The 15,050-nt window shown below is 39.3% G+C and overlaps 1 pseudogene; it reads right to left on the bottom strand.

The window, feature by feature from the left end:
• The window catches only part of LOC116900808, a 204,252-nt pseudogene extending 191,423 nt beyond the window's left edge, over nt 1-12,829 (bottom strand).
• Nucleotides 12,830-15,050: the final 2,221 nt, after the last annotated feature.

Below are 15,050 nucleotides of genomic sequence, written 5' to 3'. Positions count from 1 at the left end.
AAGAAGCCAAACTTCCTGTGTATACGATGGCCTGGAAAATGGTAAAATTGGCATAGTTCGTAAAACCATTCAGACACCAAGAATGCAAGTGACATGCTATTTACATGAGAGTCTATGAAGGAAAATAAAACCTGTACGGACAGATAGGGAATCCGTAGGGTGAGCAGCTGGGGAGAGCATGCAGCTGTCCACTGCAAAGGGTCTAAGCGCATTTTGGGAGGATGGCGACGTGCTTCACACTGATTGGTGCTGGCTATAAAAACTGCAGAGCTGTCAAGCTCACTTAACCTCACCTTTCAGATGGGTCCTCCACTTTGCTGTAGGAAGTTCCGCTTCAATAAAACAGAGTTTTAAAAAATGGGATGTATTCGCTTAACTAGGAGAGAAGGCTAATATTTAAATAATTCTTCGATAGACCATTCAAAACTCATTTGAAACAGATTTAAAATATGGAAAATATTTGGCGATATAGCATCACTCATGTTCTTTTTTATGTAAAACATGTTTATTTCCTCCAAAAGTTGAGGAAACAACTTCTTCCAAGGCCTAAGGTGGATTACGGTTAGGTTTTTGTAAAAGACAGTGAAAGAGTTGGAATGTTCAGAGTTGCTGACCGGACAGAGTCCAGTCTTGACTCAAACATTATTAACCAATAATCCCATGTTGAATGCTGAGTCAGTTCTCCATCTTCTGCTTGGAGGGTTTTTCCTCTAACAGTGGGAAATACTGTGTAGTCCTGAAGTCAGCCTTGCATCTCACCACAAAGGGATGGATGAAAACAAATCCCCGCCCCCCCCGTGACTCTGTGGACACAGTATCCTTGCTCTCCCACAGGTTATCTACTTCTGCTAAGGAAAACAAATAAGGAGACATCCAAGTAATGGACAGTGAGAGACAAGATTCTCTCAAGCTCTACAGAAGAAACAACTGCAAAGGTTGCTTTTTCATGAGGAGAGTAGAACATACCATTCCTCAACACTTCCCCTGGATAACACTGGAATTATTACCTGGTAGGCACATAAAAAGAGCCTAAAAGTTGCTGTGATCAGAGTTAACTTGCAATCAATATTAACTGGATATTCTGCACTCTCCTGTATATTTTACATGTATTGACTTTTCTCGTGTGCTCAGCAACCATAAGAGGTGGGGGTTAATAGCACCATTGTGCCTATATTGGAACTGGACTCTAGAGAGTGAGAAAAATAACTATCCTGGAGTTGTACAGACACCACTTGGTAAAAAGAAGCAAACTCAGGTCCCCACTTTGGGCATTTATTTTGATTTTGATAGTTGATTTTTGTTTTGTTTACAAAATGGGGTCTTTTTGTTTAACCCAGGATATACTTGAAATGACTAGTACCCAGGTTTGTCTCAAATGTAAGATCCTCCTGCATCAGGCCTCCTAGGTTCTGTAGACATCCCTCTGACCTACTATTGAAGTTGCTACTATATGTCTGCTGAGTCTGTTAGACTTTTAAAAACATGTTTGTTGTGTTTTAAAGGCAGGGTCTCATGCATTCAAGGATAACCTCAAATTTGCTATGAAGCCAAGGATGACCTTGAATTTCTGATATACTCCTGTCTCTACTTTCCAAATCCTGAGACTACAAGTATGTTCCCAGTCATGCCTTCTTTAATATGTCTTTTTAAAAATAATTTATATTAAAAAAGAATACAAGTGACTGTATATAGCCAAATATTTTTTCCATATTGTTAATCTATTCCAAATGATTTTAATGGACTATCAAATTTCTATAATATAGACTTAGGGCTGACTTGTAAAAGTGGTTTCATGACAATAAAAATTCACAGAAACCAGTCTGTGTGGACTATTTTTATGTGATATTTGGGAAGTAATGAATAAGATACATTCTATGTGAGGTCAATGTTTCTCTCTTTACAATAATAATGTAATGATAAAGTGTGTAAATCAGTTTGCTAAAGACAATCGTTTCATGCTCTAATTTAATTACTGCAATACCTATTGTATAAGGTAATCCATTTGTAATAAAGAAATGGATTTGAAAGACCAAGTAAATGGCTAAGTGAAACAGAGCTCAAAATCAATACAAGTTCTGTTCAATTCCAAAATACACATCCCAAATCACTAATCTGCCAATATTTAGCAGCATCAAGTGACTCGGTTTTCTACCAACTGGGACTCCATACGGGAACAAATCTAAAAGGATCCTTAGAAGGAGGAGGGTGATAGGTAGCTGCAACTGAATCTGTTGTCTAAAGCTTTTGTTTTGACTTCAAAGAAAAATCTGTGAAGTAATTATGAGTTTGCTTATTTGCATGAATCCCAGATGACTTGATAATTTAAGAAATACTGAGTCTAGGAATCCTATTATTCCAGAACCTTAGTTACCTAAAAATCCAATCGAATACATAAAACCATGTAATCTGTAACTGTATCTACTGCCAAGAGGACTCTTCTGAAGACAGAATGAAAAGGCTATGTCTTCCCTCCTTATAGGTGTTCCATTATCGGGATATGATAGTGTGGTTCTACTGACAGTGTCAAGTGAAGGTAATAACTTCATTTGACTTTACAAGTGAAATAAAGAACAACTTTAATCATAGGCCGCCTTATTTCCCTCACTTATGATACATCAAGAAAATGTCTATTACACAGGACACATGTCTCCTATACCCTGCAGTCACAGGCATGTGTCAGAACAAACCCTACCTCATAATCTACACTCTGCTTCACTATTACACCACTTATCTGCTTCAAATTACAAACAAGCCTTTTATCTAGTGGACTAGTCATCAAGTCCACTTGGACAACCAAAGATTTTTCTTATTACTTTAAGCTCCATGACCTTGATGATTTCTACCCAGTTCCTTAATAGAAGAACTCAAGTTAACACTCACTGAATATTCATGGTGCAGGATCTTGGGTACCAGCTTTGGAATTTTGCCTATCTCAATTATATAACATGTAATCATTAGGAAAATAAGAAGAAAAAAAGCATTATACTACTTTTTTTTTTGCAAGTTCTTGTGCGTGTATACTTAAAGGAAAGAGGATTTGAATGCAATAAAAAGTAATATAAGTGCTTTTTTATCAAAATATTTTCTAGCAGGATAAGACTGGAAGAGTGCAAGACACTGAAAGGTAAATTGCTACAGTTGGAGGCATGAAACTTCAGGAAATAAGGAATGCTGAATGGGTAAATACATGAGGCAAACCAAAGGTGACATTGACTTTATAACACAATAACAATGACATTTTGGGCTTAAAATACACAAAGAATTAAAATATATATCAGGAGTGAAATAAGATGAGGAAAGAGAGTGAATGAAATTGAATGTCTTAATATTCTACTGTAGAGAAGGTTTAAGGCACTACATTACAGGTGACTAGGAAAAGCCGAGGACGGGAATTATAATTTTGAGTGTAGTTACTAAATAGATTACAAAAGCGTATCTGATTAACAATCAATAAAGTGAAAGAAGTAGAAAACATGATAGGAAAGAACAAATCTAGAATGATCATAAAGGTGCAGCAAGAACAAAGCTGAACAAACACATTAGCACGAGCGTGTCAAGTGTTCTCATTAAAAGACGGAGACTGTAAGAGTGGATCAGACAAACGATATGCTACCTAGAAGGTTGAATGACTTTCTCACTACCTCTCTCCAAGAAAGAAAGAAGCGAAGAAGGAAAGAAACGAAGAAGGTAGGAAGGAAATCAATCAATCAATCAATCAATCAATCAATCAGGGCTTGGAGCTACCACTCAGCAGTTGAGAACGCTCTATGTCTTCCACAGGACCCAAGTTCTGTTCTTAGCAACTGCATCAGGGGGCTCACAACTGCCTATATCCCAAGTTCCAAGGGATCTGAAATTCTCTTCTGTCCTCTACAGGCACCCACACACAAGTGGCATACACTCACACTGACATATGCAAATACACATAAAAATTAATCTTTTTCAAAAAGAGAATGGCGATCAAGAGATGCCTGTTGTGAAATGCAAATCAAAACAACCCTGAGATTTCACCTCACACCACTGAGAATGGCTAAGATCAAAACTCAGGTGACAGCAAATGCTGGCGAGGATGTGGAGAAAGAGGAACACTCCTCCATTGTTGGTGGATTGCAGACTGGTACAACCATTCTGAAATCAGTCTGAGGTTCCTCAGAAAATTGACATTGAACTGCCTGAGGATCCAGCTATACCTCTCCTGGGCATATACCCAAAAGATGCCCCAACATATAAAAAAAGACACGTGTCCACTATGTTCATTGCAGCCTTTATTTATAATAGCCAGAAGCTGGAAAGAACCCAGATGCCCTTCAACAGAGGAATGGATACAGAAAATGTGTACATCTACACAATGGAATATTACTCAGCTATCAAAAACAACGACTTTATGAAATTAGAGGCAAATGGTTGAACTGAAAATATCATCCTGAGTGAGCTAACCCAATCACAGAAAGACATACATGGTATGTACTCATTGATAAGTGGCTATTAGCCCAAATGCTTGAATTACCCTAGATGCCTAGAACAAATGAAACTCAAGACGGATGATCAAAATGTGAATGCAGATCGCCCTGAGAGACACAGCCAGAATACAGCAAATACAGAGGCGAATGCCAGCAGCAAACCATTGAACTGAGAGTAGGACTGAAGGAATCAGAGAAAGAACTGAAGAGCTTGAAGGGGCTGAGACCCCATATGTACAACAATGCCAAGCAACCAGAGCTTTCCAGGGACTAAGCCACTACCCAAAGACTATACATGGACTGACCCTGGACTCTGACCTCATAGGTAGCAATGAATATCCTAGTAAGAGCACCAGTGGAAGGGAAGTCCTGGGTCCTGCTAAGACTGAACCCCAGTGAACTAGACTGTTGGGGGAGGGCGGCAATGGGGGAGGGTGGGGAGGGGAACACCCATAAGGAAGGGAGGGGAAGGGGATGTTTGCCCGAAACCGGAAAGGGAATAACACTCAAATGTATATAAGAAATACTCAAGTTAATAAAAAAAAAAAAAAAAAAGAGATGCCTGTTGTGGTGATTAATTACAATAGCAAGTTTTCCTGAAACTATGGCCACTCTTTCATGTTTTGCTTTTGATTGGTATGGTTTGATTTTTTTGAATCATAGTCTCATTCCATAACCCAAGCTAAGTTGAATATGGCCTTGTTCTCCTATGTATAGGAAATAATCATTTTTAATATTTATTGTTGCATCATTTTCCAGGGGAATTTATTTCTGTTTGTTCCATACAGAAAAAAACACAGCATATATTTTTAAAAAAATAAAATAAATAAAAATTCATTTAGTGGACCAGAGTTACTTACAGGAGCATTGATAGATCTGAGTGTATTAATTATTGATTAGCTAATTGATATGTGTGCATTCCTATGTCAGATCAAATTTGATCTGATATATGAATACACACGTGTAAAGACTATACTTTTTAGATTAAGCATTTACAAAGACTGTTACATTTAAAAAACTAGGCATGCAGAAATTTCTGTAAGCTACAATGGGAAGGCTGAAGCAAAAGGATTACAAGTTTAAGGCCAACTAGGGATACATGAGGAGGGAGTTGGAGGCCAGATTTCACTCTATATAAAAACACTGTCTCAGTTAGAAAGTAATACCAGTCTTTGTATATGAACACTGCTGCCAATCTTCAGAAATTCCAAAGGAGTGGCACCCAGCAGAGAGGAACTCTCTTATCACAGGTGAATTCAAGGTGAAATCAGTTTCATTCAAAAGGTAACCAGGAAACCAGCAAATAGTTGAAAACCAAATATTCCCTTTTGAGAGAACACAGGGGTCAAAGAAAATATTCTACTAGAAATTAGAAAGTATTTTTTTGCAGTGAAAATAAGCAAATTACTGCACATCAGACTCCCCAGGGTATAGCACATACTTGAGGTTTTAGAGAAATCTAAGCTTTATAGGTACTTATCTGGAAAGAGGCTGGGTTTGTGAGTCAGTTGAATATTGGAAGAAGTTACAAACAGCAAGATCAGTGTTGTCTTGCCCTTCTCCATTTGCAAGTGTTTCAGATACTCAGGATTTTAAAAGAAGACCTTTCCAAATCCATGTATCTGTCATGGAGGTGCTGTTGTTAGATTTGGAACAGTGGTGCTTCCTGTAGGCTTTCACTTTAGTCAATCTGATGATTTTGGAGATTCATGCTGCTATTCAGTGAACTCATGGACACCTTTGTCTTAAGGGCCTTCATAGGCACACATTCTTGTATCTCAGAAAGCTATTTATAACCACTAATACATGTTTTCTAAAAGATCTTATAGCTCTGTTGATAAGAGCAATATAAATGCAAAAAAGTACATATTCTTCAAACCATTTACAATGTTCAAAATAAAGGAGATATGAGAGAAACTGAAAGGTGAACTGAACCACAAAATTGGAGTGTTTCCCTCCTGATTGCAGTTTTAAAGCACCAAGACTTCATGGAATAAAGATAAGGGTGGATGTAGAACTGCTGTCCCAGTACACTAATAATCATTCCAAAAACAAGGTTAATGGCTGAAGAGGAAAAGGACGTTCTTAAATAAAACAAGCGATTACTTTTCCTCAAATTTGTAATAATGATACGATGGATAGCAATCTGAGACAAAGCCCTCTGAGCAAACTGCTTGCTTTCCCTTCACCAATTAGTCCACTTGGCTGTAAACCAGTGCAGTGTACAGTAGTTGCCTTGTCCCATGGTGGGCACAACCAGTTTAGTCTCACGAATCCAAGAAACAGAACGCTTGTTGAGCATCTAATTTAGGGGTTAACTTTAGGCATGAAAGAGTTCCCTGCTTTAGAAAATCTTCCTGGTCTACAATCTGAAAAGGAACATCAGCCATCTCCACAAATGGAGAGAAGTAGAGAGAAAGGCTTTCTGGAACAAGCAAAAGCCATGTATAGATCTGGAGAGGATGCATGGCTAAAGGCCCAGCTGACAAAAGATTCCTGGGTAAGATGCTTGGATAAAAGCATCAGTGAAGAGAGCTAGGTAAAGCAGTAGGAAGGTACAAGACACACAAGCTGTAGAGACCATGTTGAAGTTTGATTTTCCTCTCACTAAGGAAAGGAAACTAGGAAAAAGTCAGATAGGGAGATGAAATGGCTAACCCCAACATTTCAGAGACCAAACCCTACCTTCTAGGAACTATAAGTCTGGACTCCAGTATATGAGTTATGGTCCTGTTGCCTCACTGTAGTTGGGTCCATAACAGGTTGGTATGATGTTGGGTCGATCACATTCCTCCTAGGCTAATTTTTTTTCTCAGTGTCATCCCTAAATCATTTCTAGCTTTTCACTCTTGTTCATGGTGCACCCTCCTTCATGAATGCCATCTTCTTATTTCTGGGTCACCACTCCTTTCTACAGCAGGACTCATGTTCCACCTCCCTGCTTCCTTAGAACAATATCACATCCTTTCTCAACAGTGCATGCATGCCCTCCCTCTCCCTCTCCTCTCCCTCTCCCTCTCCCTCTCCCTCTCCCCCTTTCCCCCCTTCTTCCCTCCCTCCCTCCCATCCCCCTCCTCTCTGGTAAAACTATAAGATACTGATGCAGAGGCAAGAAAATGTGGCTTGCATTTATCTGCAGTCTCTCAAGGACAGCCATTGGCTGAGATTACCTGCAAAACACCTTTGGCACTAATCAAATTCTTTTCTAGTAGAAAGTGTCCACAGCTTATGGGTGGATATTTGAAGGAATCCTATGTCTCAAGTTCTACCTAAGAAAGGTGTTGTGTTAATTAATTATAGAATACATAATATAAAATATCATTTTTGATAAAAACCCAAGTTATTCTAATTTGCCTTCCAGAATCCATGGACTATGAGTTCTCTTTAGTGAAGCATGCCTTGTCTGATTTCTTCATGCTCTTGGGGAAGCCAAATTCTGCCCAGTGCCCAGAAACTCAACTTGCTGGGTTTCCATTAGTATACTTTTCAGGGTATGAACAAAGTGTGGTTTTGTTCACAGGTGCTAGTGTTCCTGGTGTGGCTACATTACTAAACTTCTGGCTAGTGGTCTTATGAACCCAAAACAGGTTTTCTGAAGACTGAGAATGTACATCTATGTTCATCATGTGTACATGATGAGTGTCTCTTTACTCGAAATTTATTATCATATTCTGGAGTATATTTTTCTACATAATGAATGGTCTACATCCATTATATAATGAATGGACCCTAGCCTAAATAGGAAATTCATTTCTGTATCGTATATGCCCTATACACATAACTTGAAGGTAATTTCATAAGGTAGTTTGGTTCATCCATTTGTGTGTGAATGGGATGGGAAGATATATATCTGTGGTGTACATGCACATGGAGGAAGATTTTAGTTGCTCTGTTTCATTGCTTTCCATCTTTTTCCTTTGAGACAGGGTCTCTCACTATTCCTGGGACAAGGATGGTGACCAGATCGTCCTAGTGATCCCCCCTCTGCACTCCCCTTGGTAGTGGAGTTACAGATTTGGCCAAGTATGTCTTCAGCTCCTCGCCTGTACCTTGACCATGCTTTATGACATCAGGACTCAAAGAACTTCCTGTTTGCAGTATTACACATATCAGATTTTGAGGCTAGGGAGACTCAGTCTGTGATACCAATCATCAATAAAGGAACAGCACACTTTGTAAACTTGAGCTTTTGGAAGGGGCCACATTTATGAGATTTAAAATGAGAATTAAATCTGTTTCCAACCGCAAGTATAGAACCTAGAGCAGAAGGATCTGCATTTGAGATTAATTTTGGCCACAAATGGATCCAAGGATAACCTTAGCTACAAAATTAGGCTTTATCTTTTAAAAAAAATCAAAACCCACCCTATATGTACAGGTATCCTAGGCACCAGCTAATGTATTCAGAATATGTCAGGGGAAGTCTTTTAAAGTTATTCATTTTGCTCATTTTTACAGCTGACCAAAAATATCATGTATTGTTCAATAAAAACCAAGAAACTCAGGAAACAGGTAGCTCATTCAATAACTCAGAAGCAGCAGTAAGGGGTTGGGACTCTAATTGAGATGTGTCTGATTATTTAAGGCCTTAGTCTTGGGTCCCACTCAGTCTTGGGTGACCAGTCTGAGTTCTTCTAAATCATTCAGACCAAACGTTGAACACTGCATCAAGATTCTCTTCCTCCCATTTACCAACCCATAAAATCTTTCCTGTGTTGTACCTTGGCTGTCTCAAGAACACACCCCAGGGAGGAAGAACTCTCCATTTGGGATATATAATACCCCTAAAAACTTCCACAGGAGACACAGCGAAACATTACATGTCAAAGTTCTTCCTGCATGTCAGAGAAAAAGACTTGAATCCTCGTCCAGGGACTGGAGAGATGGCTCAGCAGTTAAGAGCACTGGCTGCTCTTCCAGAGGTCCTGAGTTCAATTCCCAGCAACCACATGGTGGCTCACAACCATCTGTAATGAGATCTGATGCCTTCTTCTGGTGTGTCTGAAGACAGGTACAGTGAATCCTCATCCAATAATAGGCATATGACCATCTATAACTTAGTTTACCCCTATGATTTTGCTTTCTAATAGTACAAAATTTGTGGAGGTTTTTCTGATCAGTAGAATTAAAATTGTAGTGCTTCATAGAATTTCTCACATAAAACAAAAGAACAATACCTTTCTTCACTCCTGTTATTTGTCTTATACATGCAGTGTTAATTACTTTTCTATTGCTCTTATAAAACATCATGACCAAGTGAAATGTGGAAAAGATGGTTTGCTTTGTCATTTGGTTCCAGACGGAGACATCAGAGCAGGAAACTGAGAGATCACATCTTCACACAGGAAGCCAACGGGAAGTACTGTGAGGCAATAAACTCTCAAAGCCTAACCCCTAGGATGTACTTCTCTCCAAATAGGCTTCACATCCTAGAAGTTCCATATCCTATATAAACAACACCACTAACTGGGACCCAAGTGATTAGATACATGAAATTATGGGGAATATTTCTCATTCTAATCACCACATTCCACTCCCTGGTTTCAATATCATAATCATGACCATATCCCTGTAAAAGTATACTCAGCTCAACTTTAAAAGCCACTATCATCTCAAACAGTCTCAGCACTGTCTATCCAAGTCCAAACTATCTTCTGAAACTCAAAACAATATCTTTATGGTGGCCCCTTTACACACACACACACACACACACACACACACACACACACACACACACACACACACATACACAAGGTGGAGAATTGGAGAAGAGCAAGGAAATACTTGAACCAAAACAAGTCCCAAAATCCATCAGGGCAAATAACAAATCCCATAGCTTTACAATCAGTGTATGGGGCTTTAGATTTAATGGACTTAAAGAGCTCCACTTCTTTGGCTTTGCTGCCTACAACATAATCTCTCTCCCTGGCTGATCCCACTCCCTGTATAAAGCTTGACTCAGCAGATGTCTCACAGCTCGGGCAATTCCAACACTATGTGGTCTCCACCATCACCCAGTCTTCCCTTTCACAGATTAATGCAAGGGTCTCTCACAGCATAGGTTGCCTGGCTGCAGTGGGTCTCTGAAACTGTCAATCTTTCATGCTTTCATTCCCCCAAAGCTAGTACCATGTAAGAGATACCACTAAGTTTATGTGCCAGCTACACTCCTGAATAGCAGGGGCAATAGCTTCTGTATGTTGAAGCAATTGTTTTCTAAAACCAAGAAATATTCTAGGCTTTCTCCTTTCATAAGTTGGAAGCTTATTGGGGTGGGCTGGTGCCCTAATGCTACCCACCCTTTCCATCGTTCTAGGGAAACACAGATGGCCACTCCTTAGTGGTGCTAATTCTCATTAACATCTAAAACATCTCTTTCAACATATGACTTTTCTGTAAAATTAAGTTTCTTATAGTTCTCTTTCTCTCAAAACCATATATTTTGTTTTTCTTTTCCCCATTTGCTCTTTTTCCCATTGTACATCTGCATAAATGCAAATCAATTACAACTATTTCACATACTCAACATTATGTTGCCTTAAGATTTTCTGTGCCAAAGAAATTAGTCATTTGTATTTTTACACTAATATTAAATTACATAAACTAAATTACAAAGATTGGTATTAACATGGACACTTACAGGTTTTTTTTGGAAAGTCGGTCGGATGGTGTTTTATTGGGGCAAACATGTGAAGGAACATTTCATTTAAGTGGACACAGGTGTGAAAGGCTAAGGCAGACTCAAGAAGGAATGTTTAACTGAAGGAGACACAGGAAAGAGGATGTTCTGCTAAAGCAAGCATGTGAAAGGACATATGATGAAGGACTCTTTACTAACACATGTATATTGGTCTGCCTTATATTGTGTAGTTGAGCTCCATTTGTCAAGACTTGGCAGACTCAGGCTGATTGGATGCACATGCTGAGACAAGACATATGTTAAATCAAGGCATGTGGAGGACATGTGATATTTGGAGGGTATAAATAGGACTTGACAGACAGTGACAGAGGCTGAACTTGGCTGGTACAGTTAGCTATGCAATGCTTGTGGGTCTCACTGATCATCATTTCCCTGAGAAAGGTACAGTCGAGAACATGTTGTATTCCTGCTGGTCCCTCCTGCTGACTCAAGTTAAGACTGAGGCCTGTCTGTCTCTGCTAAGTCGTATCACTGCTGTTGTTAATCTGACTCTACTGAACTGGATTGCTGTGAAGTGTTTGCAAGTGGATCAAGCTGCCACTGCCTGCTAACCTGTGAAATGAACTGATGATGAAATGATTTCCAGACAACACAGAGTTGTTACAAAGAACCTTCCTAAATAGGTTCATTTCCTCCATATCCTTTCTTTTCCACTACCTCTGGTGGGTGGTGGGGTACAAGGGAGGCTAAAACATTTAAAAACCATCATTAAAAACAGGATTTGAAAAAAATTAAAGTTACAAGTAATTTAGCCTCAGGCAAGTTCTCAGGACACAGGCAGAAGTAAGATGGATTTTTTTTAACCAAATAACCCATGAATGGAATTTAGCACAGTTGCTAATAAAGTTCTTGCTTCCCCTTAAAACCTTTCACCTCCTACAGAGCATCCTATTAAGGTCTACTTATAGCATTAAATCAAATTTCAAAGTCTTCCATATTCCTCCAAAAAACAATATGGTCAGGTTCTTCACAGTAAAAAACCCACTCTCTGTTACCCACTTTTGTATTAGTTACTTTGCTTTACTCTGTGATAAAACACCATGCACAAACCCAACTACTAGAGAAAGGATTTGTCTTTGGTTTATAGTTCCAGGGAGAGAGTACATTAGTGATGGGTAGTCATAGCAGCAAGCAGTCAAAAGTGGAAATCTGAGAGATCACTTCTTCAATACACAGAAAAGCAAGAGACTCTATGCTAGAAGTAAAGGGAGGTTGCAATGCATACCCCTGGTGATATGCTCCCTGTAGCAAGGATTTATGCCCTCAAAGTTCCATGATCTCCTCTGGCAGTGCCACCAACTGGAGACCAAGTGTTTGGGTACATGCACCTATGGAGAATATTTCTCCTTTACGTTATTACATCTCCTCTAATTTTTAAGTACACTGCCTAATTTGTTACATTTGGAGCATTGTGATTGCTCATTGTTTTTGGTTGGACATCAGCCCAAGTATGTTATTTAAGAAGTGATGCCAGGAAATACATATTATCTGATAGGAAAGGCTGAAACAGGAAAAAAAGCCAATGTAGTATTTATTAGTGTGCACCAATTAATCTTGATAACTGAAGTCCAGTCTTACTGGGTACCTCCACATGTTGGTGTCATCTTACCTGAGAACTGAAGTCTCCATTGGTCCTTTTGGGGTTATACTCAAGAGCGTCATCTCCCATGATCCATTAGCCAAAAGAGAATTCTTGGCCAGAGCTGTAGAACATAAAGAAACTGTGGCCATGCACTAAAATGATGTGTGTTACAAGATGTGAGAGGACCTTCAAATCTCCAACCCTCTTTCTTATGTCATCATAACTGCCACTCAGGGTTTCAAATTTTTGAGAAACCTGTTTTGGGGGGACATTGGACTGTGCCATCAAATAGAAGAACTGGTAAGCAAAGTCCATAATCCCAATAAAATTCATAATTGAGAACAGCAGGAGTTTGGGCTAGCTCCTGACCAGATTCCTATCCTGGAGCATGTGACCAGGACACCCCAATAAAAAGACCATGATTACCAGTCTCCTATCATAGAAACTAGAGTTGTTCTTGCTAATGAAGTATCTAGGGGCTCTGAGGGTTTAGCCAATGAGCATGCTATCCTAGGCATCCCTTTCAGCAAAATATTTAATCTCTGGTTCACCCTGATTAAGTCGTATGCATCATCATGTGCCAAGAATGAAGCAGTTTGGACAAGCAAGGATTGTCTCTTTCATCAGAGATCAGCATGGAGGGAGTGTCTTCATACAGATCTGCACCTAAGACTTCCACAGAGGGCCTCTCATCCAGCCCTCTGCACTCCTAGCATTCATTCATAGCTAAGTCGGATTCTCCTGCCCCAGGTTCTTCATAGGCCTGTGGGCCCTGACCCCAACCACTCCAAGTCCCCATCAGCATCTGGGTACATAGCAGGATGGGAACCCTCATTCTCAACTCCTCAAGGTTCCCAGCAGTGTCTGGGTACCCAGGAGGTTTAGAACCAAGGCCTCTATCCCAGCCCCCAACATTTCTCACCCAGAAAAATACGGACTGGGACCCCTATCTTAGACTGTATTTTGCCTCCCCATGCATGTTGACATCCACAAGCCTGGCAGCCCAGCGGGTAGAAATAAAAGTAGCCCAGTACTCCTGCCTTTCACCTTCCTGAAAGACGTTCTGATACTCCCACCTCCGAGGCAGAAACTCAGAACCACAGTGGTTGGACATTCTTCCTCTTCTTATGTTCTAGTTTTAATATTTTCAAGGTTGGAAGTTGCGTGGCTCTTTTTTCATTGTATATGGTAGTTGGCTTTGGATTATGTCATTTATAATGTAAGCTTGAATTTAGATGAGAAGATTAACTATTCATCATTTTGCTATTACAGAACTTTGACCATAGTCAGTGCTCAATTAATATTGGTTGGATTACATTGTGTTTCAAATTGAGAATGACTATGCACAAAATGCCTATATCTTCTTCACAGTGCAACTTGTATATACTTCGGTCTCTCGGAAAATATTTGATAAATCATCTCTGTCTTCTTTAATGTGTTTTAGTTTTATACAACCTTTAAATGCTTTGATGTTCCAAAATACAAATATATCTTCATGTAATTTAAATGGCAATCAGCAGACTCTTTCTTCCTTATGAATATACAGAAAGCCAATGGCCACAGCAGGTAACTGATGAGGCTAATCTTTCAATGTCCTCATAATTCTCTGCCTGATTGCTTCTGGCGTGGGAGGATACATGATCACAGAAACGTCAGGTGATTTGATCAGGATCAGAATAGATTATTGACTGTCCTCAAGTGAACTGCATGCTTGCAGATGATGATATCTCAAGGGAACCCTACCAAGAAATCAATATGGAAACTTCAGAATCTTGTAAATGAGAGCTAAAGGAAGGATTCATGAAATGCAAACCCAGGATCGCGGAGTGCAGTGATGTTATTATACTTCATAGTCTGTTACTCTGACCAAAAGCATGTAGCAAGGCTGGCAGGTTTCAGTCTGCAACTCTATATTTTGAATAATTTGCTTTCGTGCTTCACTAAAGTTTTTCTAAGCAGTAGGAATATTTTTGAATAATGTTAACAAAAATATTCCGTTAGATGTTGTTTCCAAGGTGCATAAAATAAGCAGATGGCAAAACCTTTATAATCATTGGGGCTACTAATATTACTGCCAACGGTTGGTGATAAATGAAAACGTATATGCATTATAGTTTTATCTTTGTATTATACTTCAGATGAACTCTACTGAGCTATAGTTCAGATCAATTGACATTTACATGATGAGATAATTCTACTCTGTATGTTCTGCAGACATGCCCTCCTTAGTATTGGCTTCTTTTCCCATGTGTGATCTTCTTCATTATTCTCATTTTAGTACACTCATAAAGAAGTCCTCTACTCTTCC

This window comes from Rattus rattus, chromosome 5, assembly GCF_011064425.1.
Source record: "Rattus rattus isolate New Zealand chromosome 5, Rrattus_CSIRO_v1, whole genome shotgun sequence".
Lineage (NCBI taxonomy): Eukaryota > Metazoa > Chordata > Mammalia > Rodentia > Muridae > Rattus > Rattus rattus.
This window is presented reverse-complemented; position numbering and strand designations above follow the sequence as displayed.